Here is a 14,088-nt window from a genome sequence, read left to right as displayed (position 1 = left end):
TAAGATAATTCTAATTCTAATCTAATATAAGATCATTCTAACAGGATATTTAAATACCTTTACCATGCCAGACATTGCCATACATATATTACTAATCAAAGGTAGAACTACTGGAAAGAAGAATTTATATCTTCTTAGGATGCTATGCCCATTATCTAAATGTTGCAGTTTAAAATCCCTTGGCCGGCAGAGTGATTTCACCTCTGGGGCCTCGAGCAAGGCCCTTAAGCCCGATTGCTCGAGGGCCTGTCAGACCCGGCCTTCTCCATTGTGTGTCACTTTGGATGAAAGTGCCTGCTTACTAAATCAAATGTAAATGTATTTATGTGATTTCGCTCAGAAGCACCTGCAGCCAGCGTAAGCCAGCTGCGGTCTGGCTAACATCTGCGTCGTGTGCGTGATACGCTACTCTGCATTGCGTGGGACCGTCCTGCACTTTAGCCTCTGCTTTACTTGTGTGTACAGTACAAATGCAGCAGGCCTGGAGTGAGAGTGGGTGAATTCCCAAGATTGAGGGATAGCCTGTGGTGGGCAGGTGATATATATGTTGCATTTTGTTTTTATTATAAAATGGCTTCACAATGCAGTTTTGCAAATTTTTCAAAACAGTCACCAGCCCCGGTTGTGATAAGAGAATGGAAAATGGATGGATGGATCATTAATTATACAGTAGTTGTCATAGGGTTTCTGACTTCTTCCTGCAAACTCCTGCAAAGTTTTTCTGGTCCTATATACTGTGATAGTAATGGTGAGCTTGTTTGTAATGTGCCATATGGTGGTTGGAGTACATCAGTGCAGTGAGACATGTGTGCAGAGTAATGATGTTTCCTGTATTTCCCGCAAGTCCATCATACACTTGCGTTTTCCCACTAATACACAGATGGCGAATGTGGGCTTTTAAACATGAGGTAATTTCAAAAGTTTTCTATTGATTTTTTTAAACCATAGATTCATTGAAGTACACGTGACCTTAAATAACTGTTTCTCTCTGCTAATTAATATGTTTTTGGCCTAACGTACCAGAAATAAGCAGGAGAGGAGTAGGGAAGTCGATAATGAAACAGATCTGGTAGGCATACCCATGGGAGGGGGGGGGGGCTAATTATTTATCCATTTTCCACAATGTGTATCTAGTACAGGGTCACAGTCAGCCTGCAGCCTGTCCCAGGAAGCACATGGCACTGGGGGAAGGGATTCGGATCCACTGCAGCACATGGCACTGGGGGAAGGGATTCGGATCCACTGCAGCACATGGCACTGGGGGAAGGGATTCGGATCCACTGCAGCACATGGCACTGGGGGAAGGGATTCGGATCCACTGCAGCACATGGCACTGGGGGAAGGGATTCGGATCCACTGCAGCACATGGCACTGGGGGAAGGGATTCGGATCCACTGCAGCACATGGCACTGGGGGAAGGGATTCGGATCCACTGCAGCACATGGCACTGGGGGAAGGGATTCGGATCCACTGCAGCACATACATATACACAATATGAGTAATTCAGAGGATCACATACACCTAATCACATGTTATTGTATAGCATGAACACATACAAGGGATAACATGCTCCAGGCAGATCCTGAAGCAGAGACGCATAAAAGCAAAGGTATATTTATGGTGGGAGGAGGGGCAAATTATATACTGGAAGGTAAACACAAACACATATCCATGCCTAGCGCTAAGCCTCTGGGTAACACCAGTCTTTGTTCCCTCAGTACCCACGGAATCATGGATGGAATTATCTGCACGGTAGAATAGAGCCACCACTTGGGGGCACTCTTGCTGTGGGGTGAGTCTAGTCTCTCTACGAGGCAGTTGGTGGCCTCACAACGATGACTAGCAAAGGGATCATCATACGTGATTTTCAGATAAAGGGGAATTATATGAAAAAGCTGAAACTGTTAATCACCAGGTTGTTTCTAAAGCTGTATTGCATTTATATTGAACAGAGAAATAGAATTTTTACGTATCATGGTGATAGCTGCAATCATTAAATCTGTATTAGAGCTATATAAAATTTGACCTCAGCTTTAAATATATATATACATACACACACACACACACATATTTATTGATTGCCCCTGCTACCCAATAATTCTAAACTTCTGTCACAATAATAAAGACATGAAAATAGGTTTTATTTTTACCAAAATAAAATGTTACCACAAAAAATGCATTTCCTTGAATTGCTTCTACCGTGAATGGATAAGAATCAGGAAGAATTGTAATTATGTTTCTAGGAACTCAGCACATCATAATGCGTAAATGCAAATGTTAAGTTCATAAAAATAAGTCCTTGTATTTCAGACCTTAGCCTTTGAAGAATACATTTCAAATTACTCAATGTTCAGCATTAACTCCTGCAAGCTGCTCCATATGTATCTTAAGGGTCGACTTTAGCTATGGGCGGAATAGGCAGTGACCTGGGGCTCCTGAATCACCTGCCTGGCGGAGAAAACTAAATGATCATCAGTTTTCTTGGTAGGGAGGCCTCCCAAGTCAAGGCTTGCCTAGGGCGCCTGCAAAGGTAGACCTAGATCTGTGTAGGTTTCAAACGTTTGCTGCACAGTTACTTGAATGACCTGAAGCATTTTGATAGATTGTGCAATATGAGAACACCTCGATTTGTATAAGGAAGTCATTTATTTCATTTAAGTGGAAAACCAAGATGTATTCTTTCATTCAGTAACGTTTGACTGATATTCATCCATCATCTAGCTGCATATCCATGGAGGCAGGACTGCTGGCTCACACGCATCTGGCGTGACACTCGTGCTTTCTGATTCCCACGCTCAGGCAAGAAATCTTACGGCGAAGAACCAATATTAATCCATTACAAAGCTGAAATTAGCTATCTCAAAAGCTTTGAGGCAGTTTGCAACCAGTTACTTATATGTGAATGCATGTACATGTTTGCAGACTTGAGTTGAAAATCTCACTCCAGCCAGCTGACCAAAGTTGACAACCTTCTGGGGGGAGTTGGAACCTATTCCAGGCAGGGGGCACAAGGCTGGTTAAACCCTGTACAGAATGTCCTCTTTACCAATTTTTTGTTTTGAATGTTCACTGTAACTGCACTTACAAAATGGAGATTCATTTTAATGCTGGTTACAGTGCTTATGACAGATGATGCAATTAATGTGTGTGTGATTATGTATGTTATTATTAAAGCTGGATAAAATAACTCAGAAGCAAGTGTAAATCAGTAGATGTGCAATTTATATTCGGAAGAACTTCAAAGGCTTTTCTGTTGTGACGTGTTTGAGCATGGTTTCTTGCACTCTTCCTTATTCTGCTTCAAAAGTCTGAGTCAAGCACTGGGTTTGAAAGAGGTGTGATGCTGAATATAAAATGGACTTTTTATTCAAGCAAGGAGGCAGTGGGGAAAAAAAAAGTCCTTTGTGCTTTACATTGTAAGTAATAGAGCATCTGGATGTGTGATGGTGTTGAGGATGTGAACTGTGAGCAGATTCGTACTGTAGCCTGCAGTAAAATCACACGTCCGCCCCCTGAATCATCTGACACAGGGTTAACACCAATAGCCTGAGGGAAAGGTTTAGTCAAAGACCTGGTTATGTTAATTGGCAACTGCAAAAAAAAAACAAACTCCAATAGGTATAGCCTCCCTTTATCTTCCCCTTTGTTCCATTCTATATTTCATGTTTCTCCCAGTATGAATAGATAGTACTTTACGGGACTGCATAAAACGCAGCGATATCCCATGGTTACGTGAGCACCTAGGTTACTGCAAATGTCTGCTTTTGGAAAGATTTCCTCATATTACTGTGAATATCACCGTGAAGACTTGTGTAGTTAAAACTGGATTTGAATTGGAAAATTGACTTGCAGTTTGATACGTTCTTGGAACTATACTCATTTAAAAAAAAAAATACACTTCCTGGGTAATTCAGTATTAGCATTTCCTTGGCATAATGCCCAACACCCCTTTAATTAATTGCAGCTTTCAGTCAGCGCAACATCACCAGAAGAATAATAAAAACGTTATTACCTCTAAAACTGAAATACTTTAAAGTACCCTGGGTGGTTTATTTAAAGGGGCAGGGGTACGAGGTGCTGAGCAATGAGTAGCAGGTTGGCCATGCAGCTGCAGGTGAAGTTCAACTCTTGGGAAGAAGCTGTTCCTGACTCTGGCTCAGTGGGCATGTATAGTCTGGCATCATTTAACTGATGGCAAGAGATGGAATAAACCATATCTAGGGTGAGTTGGGTCAGAGGCAATAGTAAGTGCTCTCTGCAGGCAGCAATCATTGTAGATTCTCTTGACGTCTGGCAGCTGGAGTCCAGTGATATGTTCAGTTGTCTTGATGATGCCTTGCAAGGTTTTTCGATTGGCAGCAGAACAACTGGAGTTCCAGGCTGTAATACGATACATCAAGACACTTTCTGTGGTGCACCAATAGGAGCAGTTGTGACAGATGGGCTCTCTTTAGACACTTCAGGTAATAAAGGTGCTATAGTGCCTTATTGACCAGTGAGAAGGATTTCACAGAACGTGTGAGGCCCTCAGTGATGTGTATGCCTGAAAATGGATACTCTCTCAACTGCATCGCCCTTTATATACTGTAGATAGGGAGATCTGGATGGTCTGTTATTAGTTCCTTCAAAGAAAGTAGGTCCAGAAATCTAAACGTATACAACAGTTAAAAACCATATGCCATATATACCTGGGAAAAAAACACTGGGAAAACTCCAGTAGAAAAATTCAGCTCCACCGATCATAGGAATGAATTCAATGCCGATTGAGGGAGGTGTGGTGTTTACGCTGCTCAACATGAGCATTTGAAAAAATGCTCCTAACATAAGCTTCCTAACATCAGCAAATGCTTTCAAATCAGTCACACTGTTCAAGCAGGCAAGCATTCCTTTATACTTAGTGAGAAGATATAGAGCAAATTTATTACTTGTGAATATATTAAGCAAAAATTGTTGTAGATTCTCACCACTGCCGGGGGGGGGGGGGGGGGGGGGGAATGGTGAATTATGAGTAAAGCTTAACATACTGCCTTAATGTCAATGCATGAATAAATCTTTTTGTATGGATATAATGATGTGTAAAGACATCGCATTAAATGACTATTTCCATGCATGGTCATGAAACAGCTTCACTTTCCATTGTGTGAAGCTGAGAGATGCTTCTTCTTTCCATGCTTGAATGCTCTCCTTATTCTGTCAGTAATGTTCATCAGTGCATGTAATAATAGCCTTTTATAAAGATCTAACAAGCATAAAGAAAGGGATGTATAAGTGATGAACCAACAAAGAATACGAATGACTCAAAAATCTCCTGCTTCCTGGGTTATAAAAAGGCTGCATATATGCTTTGATCTCCAAGTTTCCTTTCATTCGCCAGATTGAAGTTGCTCTGCAGTCTAGGGCTAACAATCTACAGTAACTTCCAGTTGTGCAGTGCTCTGAAGAGCTCAGTCATGTTGACTTTTATTTTATTTTATAATTTTTTTTTTGGTTAAAAAAATATCAGATTTTACAGAATTCATCTCCACTGTTATGTCTGCTGGCGAGATCCGTTGAATGAAATCAGCCTGCATTCGACACCCCTTCCTAAGCTCGACAACGAGAAAGTGAAAATTCATCATGCGCTATCAGTTTGATCTCGTTCTATGGAGTTCAGGAAACCTTTGCTGTTTTCATGCGTAAATCCATATTGAATTTCTCAGACTAATATTATGAATGGTGCTGAAAAGAGGAGGTAATTAGAGCTGAAATGACAGTTGAACACTCATTCCCAGAGCTCCCATCTAATGTGTAAATCTTACATTAGAATATTCAGCCTGGCTGTTCATTGCTGAGGATTTATATCAATTTTCTACAGCCAGATGCTAAATAAGAACATAATGATGCTCTGGCCAGAAGGGTTTTACTAAATATTTATGACTTTTGGGTGAAAAAAGCATGGAAATAAAATTCGAAGTTCACAGTTTTCTTTTTTCTAGTCATCTGAGCATACAGTGTCAATTTATTAATTATTCATATAATAACTATAAAGAATTCATCAATGAATGCCTAATACAGCCCAAACTTGGAATATGTTGAAAAGGTAAGCTCGCCTTCATGGTATAAGGCTATACTGAGCCTTTCATAGTGCAGGGAAGGAAAATAAGGTATCTCAACTAGCCAATGAAAAAGCGCCCCCTATTGATCTGTTGAGCGTCACAAGATGTCAGTCTAAAGCAGGAGTGATATTCTTACTGCTGTTCACACTAGGTTCTCTGCACTGTATGGTATGACCTTTACTACAAGAAGATAACTCTGCTAGACGTCTCGGAACAGTAACGTACAGCTGTGGCAGGTGCTGCAGACCTAAAGCGGCAGAAATGAAAATGAGTTCAAAACCAAATTATTCGGGAAATCTGTGTCGATCAAAATCTTCCTCTGCATACAGAGATTTTCATATTGAGCAACTGACAACCGAGTGCACTTCACCACCATGGTGCACTTACCTGTTTTGGCAGGATTCTCCCTTAATTCATTGTCTTTCTGTTGAGTGATCACTTGCAATGTCTGGCACTGGATACAGCTATCTCTATCAAAAGGGAATAGATTATGATGACCATTACACTTAGCTCTTCCATCAACCACTAACATCTAGCACCAATTCAATAAGTTCAAAACACCCACATGTTTTCCTCCCAGTGCCACTACTAGTAAAAAAAAAAAATACTAAATACTTTCATTATTTACCTGTCAACCTGTGATGGGCGTGTGTTTTCCCTTATGAAACATAAAACAAATTCAAATATATGGACATTTCAATATATGTTAGTCAAATTGTATATTATATTGCAAATTATAATGCAAATATGTAGCGTAAAAATAAATGGAAAAATACATAAGGAATTGCCGCTTTTTATATATTGTAAATTTTGCATGCAATATATTTGTGAATATATATGCATATACACGGTGTATGTGTGTGTGTGGTTGTAATTAAATCTTTGTGGGGACTCTCCATTCATTTCAAAGGGGAAAACTCTAATCCCAAAATGAGGACCTTAACCCCTACCCAGCCCTGACCTTAACCATGAGTAACCAAACAAAATACGAGACTTTTCAGTTTTTTGATTGCATTCAAAAATCTTTGCGGGGACCTGAAAAATGGTTCCCGCAGCATTAAAATAGCAGGTTTTATCACATTGTGGTGAACATTTGGTCCACACACACACACACACACATCACAGGTTTTTACCACTTTTCCATTTATTTCATAAAATGCAGATTTTTCAAATCGTGTTAAGAACTGGGAATGTTAAGTGAACAACATTTAAACATGAGCTGTAAGCAGGGGCGTTGCTAGAGATTTTGGGCCCCATGAAAGCATATCATATTAGGCCCCCCAGTCCAAACCAATCCAGTTATTTTCCTAATTTTTTAGGGCCCCTGTCACTCAGGGGCCCTTGGAATCGTCCTAGCTTTCCTCCCCCTTACGGCGCCCTTGGCTGTAAGTCCAGAACAAGGAAAAACAAGAAACAAGGGGCCCAGATGAGCAGGAAGCCTCTCAGGCTGCTTCACTCGCTCCTACAGTATCTGTCCATGATCCTTATTCGCTTCACCTGCTGCCTCAACTCACACATTCTTCTGTTGATTGTTTCCTTCTATCTGATATCTCGGCCCCTGGATGGTGCCGTACAGCATTTATGGAACAATAAGAAATAATTATAGACATTCACAAAAGACAGCAGGAAATATAACACTATGCATAATATTTACATTAAATCATGAGCAATCAGTCATGCTGTGACTAAGGTTTATATACAAAATTCAGTAACTAGATACTGCCATATTAATGCTGAAAAAAAGATTTACTAGCTTGGGGAGATTTTTAAGCTGGTTCTGAATCAGGGATAGTTTGGATTTTTTGAACTGGGGTCATTAGGGGAAGGGTTGGGAGATATGGTATAACATTTTATCATGATAATATTTTTCATATAAAATGATATTGATAATTATTACAATATTCAAGTCATTGTTTCTTTATTTCAAAGCTGTATTTTTGCTTGAAATTGTCATTGTCTTCATCACAATATATGTTTTATATGTATCAATATATATTCATTTATAGTCCGTGCATATATTACAATATATTGGATATAAGCACTGGTTTCCCATGTATGGAAACGTATCGTTTAATATATCACATTGTTTTTTTAACATATTGCCATATATTTTATTTTCATAAGGGTTTACCCCTATGGCGGTTTCTGAAGTTTCACTCCATTAAAGTGTTTCAAAGTACAGTAGTGTGCATATTTTGTGGCCTATGCTGACAGAAAAGGCGAATACTTTGTTTGCTAAATTGGGGCTTATAGTGAAGAGTGTCTTTTGTTGTCTAGCTCATTTTGATGTGCAAGAAGTGCTTCATGTGGAATGAGAAAGCTGGGAAAGTCTCACAAATACAAAACACCCAATCATAAATACAAGAAAAACAAAATGCAAAAAAAAAAAAACAAAAGGAATAAACCATTTTAGGTCAATTTTAAGGATAACATATTACATAGATTGACTTGAGATCTAAATTTAGAATTCAGAAGTCTGTAGATAATCACTGTTTCTGACAGCTGGAAATATCCTTATGGGAAGCTGAAGAGTATTGCTTCACTATTCCATTCAGGAGATCGCTATTCATCTCTGGCTAACTGGAGGTACCAGATTGCCTGTAGGTGTGCATGTGTGAGTGTGCCATGAGATGGGTGGGGCCCCATTCTGGGTTGTTCCCTACCTTGCACCCATGGCCTCCGGGATAGACTACAGACCCCCACAACCCTGAACAGGACAAGCGGTTACAGCAAATGAATGGATGGATAGACGCCTCCTTGTGAAAGTCATGCCAAATTAAATCTCATATTTACCAAGTATCAACCAAACAAACCCTGTCCTCTCTGCTCTTTTCATTCCTTCTCTGGCTTGCTACATTAAAATCCCCTTTGCTTCAATGGCCCACTCTCAGGCTGGTAATGTAATCATAACAGACAATGCTTGCACTTTCCAGGGATGGGTCTTGCCTCAAAGCATCACTCCAAATGTCATCCACACGTCAGCCTGAAAGTGCCTTTTTCTGCCAGAATCCGGCAGTGCTGAAATATCACTTTTTGTTTGATTACCACAAAATTGTCTGGTCATTATAATCTAACAAGGTTGCTGTCACACAACCAGGGAATCTCTCCCTAACTCATATCCTACCACCATTCTTCTCTGTTATGCATCTCTCCCCAAAATGGCCTTCTGCTTAATTTCAGGCTAATTGGTGGCAAACTACCTCTGTAATTCCTGAATAAGTCATTAAGCAGGGGCCATTGTTGCACTTTATTGATTTAAAAGAAGATGGGGGTGTTATTTCAGAATGGGTGGCACTTTGTTTCTGCTGTGTTCCAAATTAAAACCGTTCCAGGACTGTCTGATGCCTCTGATTAAACCAATTTGGTGGAGGACTTGGCATTAATTATCCACCTCTCTTCCAGTTTCCCAGCTGGAGTGCTTTGCATGCCTGTGTTCCAGAAATATATTCTTCCAGAGATTGGCCACCTCAGCTGTTAAAAGCCCTCATAGTCACTTTGCTGTAGGGGATGTACAGTCCATATCCAATGGGCCCACACTCATCTTTCTCCCATCGTGGCCCAAAATCAACAGATGTTCACACTTTAATTAATTGATTTAATTGATCAAAGTAAATTGCATGCAAGCTGTCAAATTGCCTGACCATTGAAAATCCCTCTCTCTCAAAAAGTTCTATTTCATGGATACTTCTGAATTAACTGCCATTTAAGTTCATTGAAAATTTCTTAATCTGTTGCATAAGAGAACAGATCAACCTAATGGACATGCTATCATGGTAGGTTATCAAAAACGGAAACTATTACTGCAACCAAGAACTGACACATTCCTGTCTATGTCGACGTGACTTTTTGAAATTTGCTTGCAGTAGATGTGGAGAGTGCTCTGTAGTACGGTCATGTCTGGCTTCCAAACAACAAAAACATGATCCATGAGGTCTTCCCAACTCAACAAACTGCAACAATGAACACCATGAACTAATTGTGTCTATTGAGCACTGCCTTTTCCCTTAATTTAATGCCTAAAGTCTACTGCCATATAAGCCTAACCCTCTTTATGTATCTAACAATACAGGACGTCAGCTCCTATAATGAGGGAATGACAACTGCTTCCATCCCTTTATTCAATAGTATCTTTTATGTCATTTGCTGCAGTGCCGAAAAGCTGACATTTAAATGTTAAAAGGGAAACGCTGTGACAGTTTTATCTAATTTGAACTTACAAATCAAAAGCTTTGCAAACAGCGTGACCCTGTCGCAGTAAAACAATGAAAAATGAGTCCTTGCAGTTTTTATTGTCATGTTTAATTGCGTTTGAGCTTGCCGCTGCTTCTGGGCTTGCAGATCGTACATTGTCAGACTTGCATCCCTCCATTTAACGAGTGTTTTTTTTCCCTTCATCTTAGGCGTGCATGTATTGTAGAACATTGACACTGAGCTCGTCATCTTGAGCTCCTCCCTGATGTTCCTTGTATGCTGAGTCAGGCTGATATAATATCTATAGTAAGAGCCACAAACAATATGCAATAGAAAAGGGGGCGGGGCTTTGAGATATGGTTTTAATTTATGTCTGTTCTTTTCATTTTGAATGAAGCTTTATTTTTATGCAAAAAAAAATAAACCAGATTCTGGTACTTATTTGTTAATCACGTCGTTTTATGTGCATCTGATAAAATGCATCCAGCACGACGACCCATGGGTATCTGGCGATGTTTTTACATCGATATGGGAAATGTTTGATGCCGTGAGGTGTTCAGGCACGAAGCTCACACGCCTCTGTTTTCAGTTCAGATGAGGGCTGCCAATAAGCAAACATCAACTGAGTAAACAACGTGTCAATCAAACCAGCTCCCTTGGGCTTGCTATTGTAGCCTCTGTGCTACCCTACTGTGCTAAAGGCATTGTTATTAAGATAATCTATCAATGAATGGCATTTAGGCTGCAAATTGTTCCATCACAGCTGCATGAGCCTTTCAGTAGGAGGCTATTTGATTATGTGGTAAAAATAGTTACTACATACATTACAGAAGCATGCCATGTTGTGCCAAACCTAATGTACAGCCTCTGTATACAATGTGTTTAAAAGTCAAGCAAATGAATGGATATTAGGCAATAATGAATAGTCTTGGAATGGTTTTTAATACCGATGGTGTAACATGAGCTGTGCTGGAAATAAGCTTAATTTTAATCACATGCTTTATCACTCCTTTGTCTCTTTATTGTAAAGTATCAGTAATGTGACCCCCTGCATAACTGGAGCCTGCATCACAAGCAGGATTTCTTGCTTAACCAGATAACTTGAGGGATTTAAGGTATTCCAGTTTCGTGATACAGGCCCCTACTCTCTCACATTGTTCTGCATCATGCTAAATATACAATACACAGCAGTAAATGCAATTACCTCAGATTTGTGATGACCATCAATGAGAAGAATTGCAGTGCATTTGCTTTTGTTGACGTTTAATGGTGAGGTTTATGTTGTTACTGGAAAAGCACTCCGTGTATCCCCTACAGCAAAGTGCCTTCTCTAATTAACTCTGATGTTCTTTTTTCATTGGATAAGACAATTTTTCACACACAATACTGACATTTCAAAGCATTAATGTGCCGTATATCAACAGCATATGTGTACAAATGAACAGCTAGATGCTGAAGCAGAGGGACTTGATTTCTTAGTGATAGTCACACAGCTGCACGTTAATTACAATTTGACCATAATGTCAAAGTTTAATAATATGTTGATCCAAGAAAACTATACAAGACCTTTAAAAATAAGCTACAGTAAACACACAAAATGCAAAACAAGTGGTAGGAACTGAAGCCACAGCTGGAGGCGTGAGGGTAACAGTGCAACCCCCTGACCTGCATTGCCACCCCCAGGTAGTGGTTAGGATGTCTTAATTATTTACACTTAGCCAAAGCATCTGCAACTTGATTGACTTAATTTTTCACTTTGGGGGCAAGGCAGATTTGTTTGTAAATGCATCACTTGGTTTATTTTATGTCATAAAAACATAATTATAAAGGAAGATGGATTATTTTTATGTCTCTCAGTCCTCTGTTATACAGTAAGTGATGCTTACATTTTAGGAATAAATTAGATGATCAGCGCTAACTGATGAATTTTGAAAGCATAAATCAATATGTTAACACTATTGTCGTCTTGAAACAAACACTGTTCGGTCTTTAAAACGGAGAATGACATTTTCTGTATGTGCTTGTCCTGTTCAGGGTTACTGGGGTCTGGAGCCTATCCCAGTGGCTATGGGTGAAAGGCATTGCAGGGTACATATATCATCTGAAAACTCAAGGTCATCTTAGCATGTTTTTGGACTGTGAGGGGAAAATCCCATGATGACATGGGAAGAGCATGCAAACTCCACACAAATGGAACCAGAGACTCAAACCCCAGTCCTAGAGGTTTGAGGCTACAGTACCAACCACTGCACCACTGTTCCACCCAGAAACCCACCTTTAATTCTAATCAGTCCTCACAAATGTGCATATTTGATGTGGTGAAAAAGTGTGCATACCTTTAAAATTGTATTATTTAACAAATAGGCACATTTAATGTTTACCAAGTCTCCCCAATAAAAAAAGTTAATCACATTTGACAAATCAACGTGCCAGACAACATTGAATATCAATGTGTGAAATAGTGCATTAACTTTTGTGGCACTTCCATTAGCAGCAATAACTCAAATGAAATGTGTTCCTTACGAGTCTGTCAGGCCACTTTTTCTCATGGCACCGCTGTGCTGTATTCCTGGTTTTCTCACCCAACCATCTTTAATGGTTCACCACCATTTCTCTCAAAAGTTAAGCTATGGAGATTGCAGTCCCCACATCTTGAATTTTAACCATTCTCCTGTAGATTTGCTGATGTTTTGGGCCGTTGACCTGTTCCATAATTTACTTCCAATTCAGTTTGGGCACAATGCTCTATAATGTGAAATGGTTCATGGTATCCACTACTAGAATGACCCCGTGCTCCCAGACAGAAGAAATTATTATTATTTAATAAACTATTTTCAAAAATTAATACTCCAATGGAAGTAATTCATAATTCAAGAATGCATGACATATTCTTGTTCTTTTTTAATGGAAAAAATAGTTTAACTTTAGTATATTCATTTTTCTCCTATTATCAAGTTAAATTTAACTAAAAGTAGTTTTTGTTTTTCCGGTCGGAGTGCAGAATGACTCATCATATCAAAATTTATTTTGAATCTAAGACATGCCACATGGAATGCTTTTGCGGTACAGGGTTAGGGTAAACTCAGTACAAGGAATGAATGAGAGAGAAGATGCTAGACCAGATGTCAGGCTATTGCTGGGCACACACTAAGAGCAATTTAGAGGCACTGTTACTGGAGCAACTGCATTTGATTTAGTATGACAGAAAGTACAGATGCTCCTTGCTTTAAGATGGTTCAACTTACAATATTTCAACTTTACAATGGTGTGATAGCAATGCAAACTGAGTAGCCACTTTGAATTTTCATCTATTTCCAGCTAGAGATTTGCTGAATGATACTTTCTACTGATGCCCAGCGATAGCAACATCCATATGGTTACATATCCAGTCTCTAGTGATCACAAGCGTAAACATCTCATATACCATTAAAAAACATATTGTATAGTGTTCAAACAAAACTCCTATTAATTTATTTACTTTTCTATTACTTGTAAAATATTATTATTATTTATTTACTTATCCAGTAACTGCAGTTATTTATTTACTTATGCACGTCATATTCGACTTAAGATATTTTCCGCTTTCCATAGGTTCATTAAAACGTAACCCCATCTTAAGACCAGGAACATCTGTTCATTTTTGTCTCAATCGTAATAAGACACGTTTGCTCATATTCAGTGGGTGCTGATATGAATAGGCTGGGGCAGAAAAGGAATCATACAGGGGGAGGGAGAAGGGGGGCAACAGAGGTGCTGGACTTGGTCAAATTTGCTGGGGGGGTTCTCTGTAAATTCGTGAGAA

General features: G+C 39.4%; 1 long non-coding RNA gene across 6 annotated transcripts in view; it reads right to left on the bottom strand.

Annotated features, from left to right (window-relative positions):
- Positions 1-6,140: 6,140 nt before the first annotated feature.
- LOC111858098 (uncharacterized) overlaps positions 6,141-14,088 on the bottom strand; it is a 38,265-nt gene continuing 30,317 nt past the window's right edge. For all 6 annotated transcript variants that reach the window (XR_011989466.1, XR_002841509.2, XR_011989465.1 and 3 more), the window contains 2 exons: positions 6,483-6,565; positions 6,141-6,342 (listed from right to left, as the gene is read on the bottom strand). This is a non-coding gene — a long non-coding RNA (uncharacterized lncRNA). The remainder of the gene's footprint in view (positions 6,343-6,482; positions 6,566-14,088) is intronic.

Source organism: Paramormyrops kingsleyae, chromosome 3 (genome assembly GCF_048594095.1).
Source record: "Paramormyrops kingsleyae isolate MSU_618 chromosome 3, PKINGS_0.4, whole genome shotgun sequence".
Taxonomy (NCBI): Eukaryota; Metazoa; Chordata; class Actinopteri; order Osteoglossiformes; family Mormyridae; genus Paramormyrops; species Paramormyrops kingsleyae.
The sequence above is the reverse complement of the archived record's forward strand: the minus strand, read 5'-3'. Positions and strand labels throughout refer to the sequence as shown.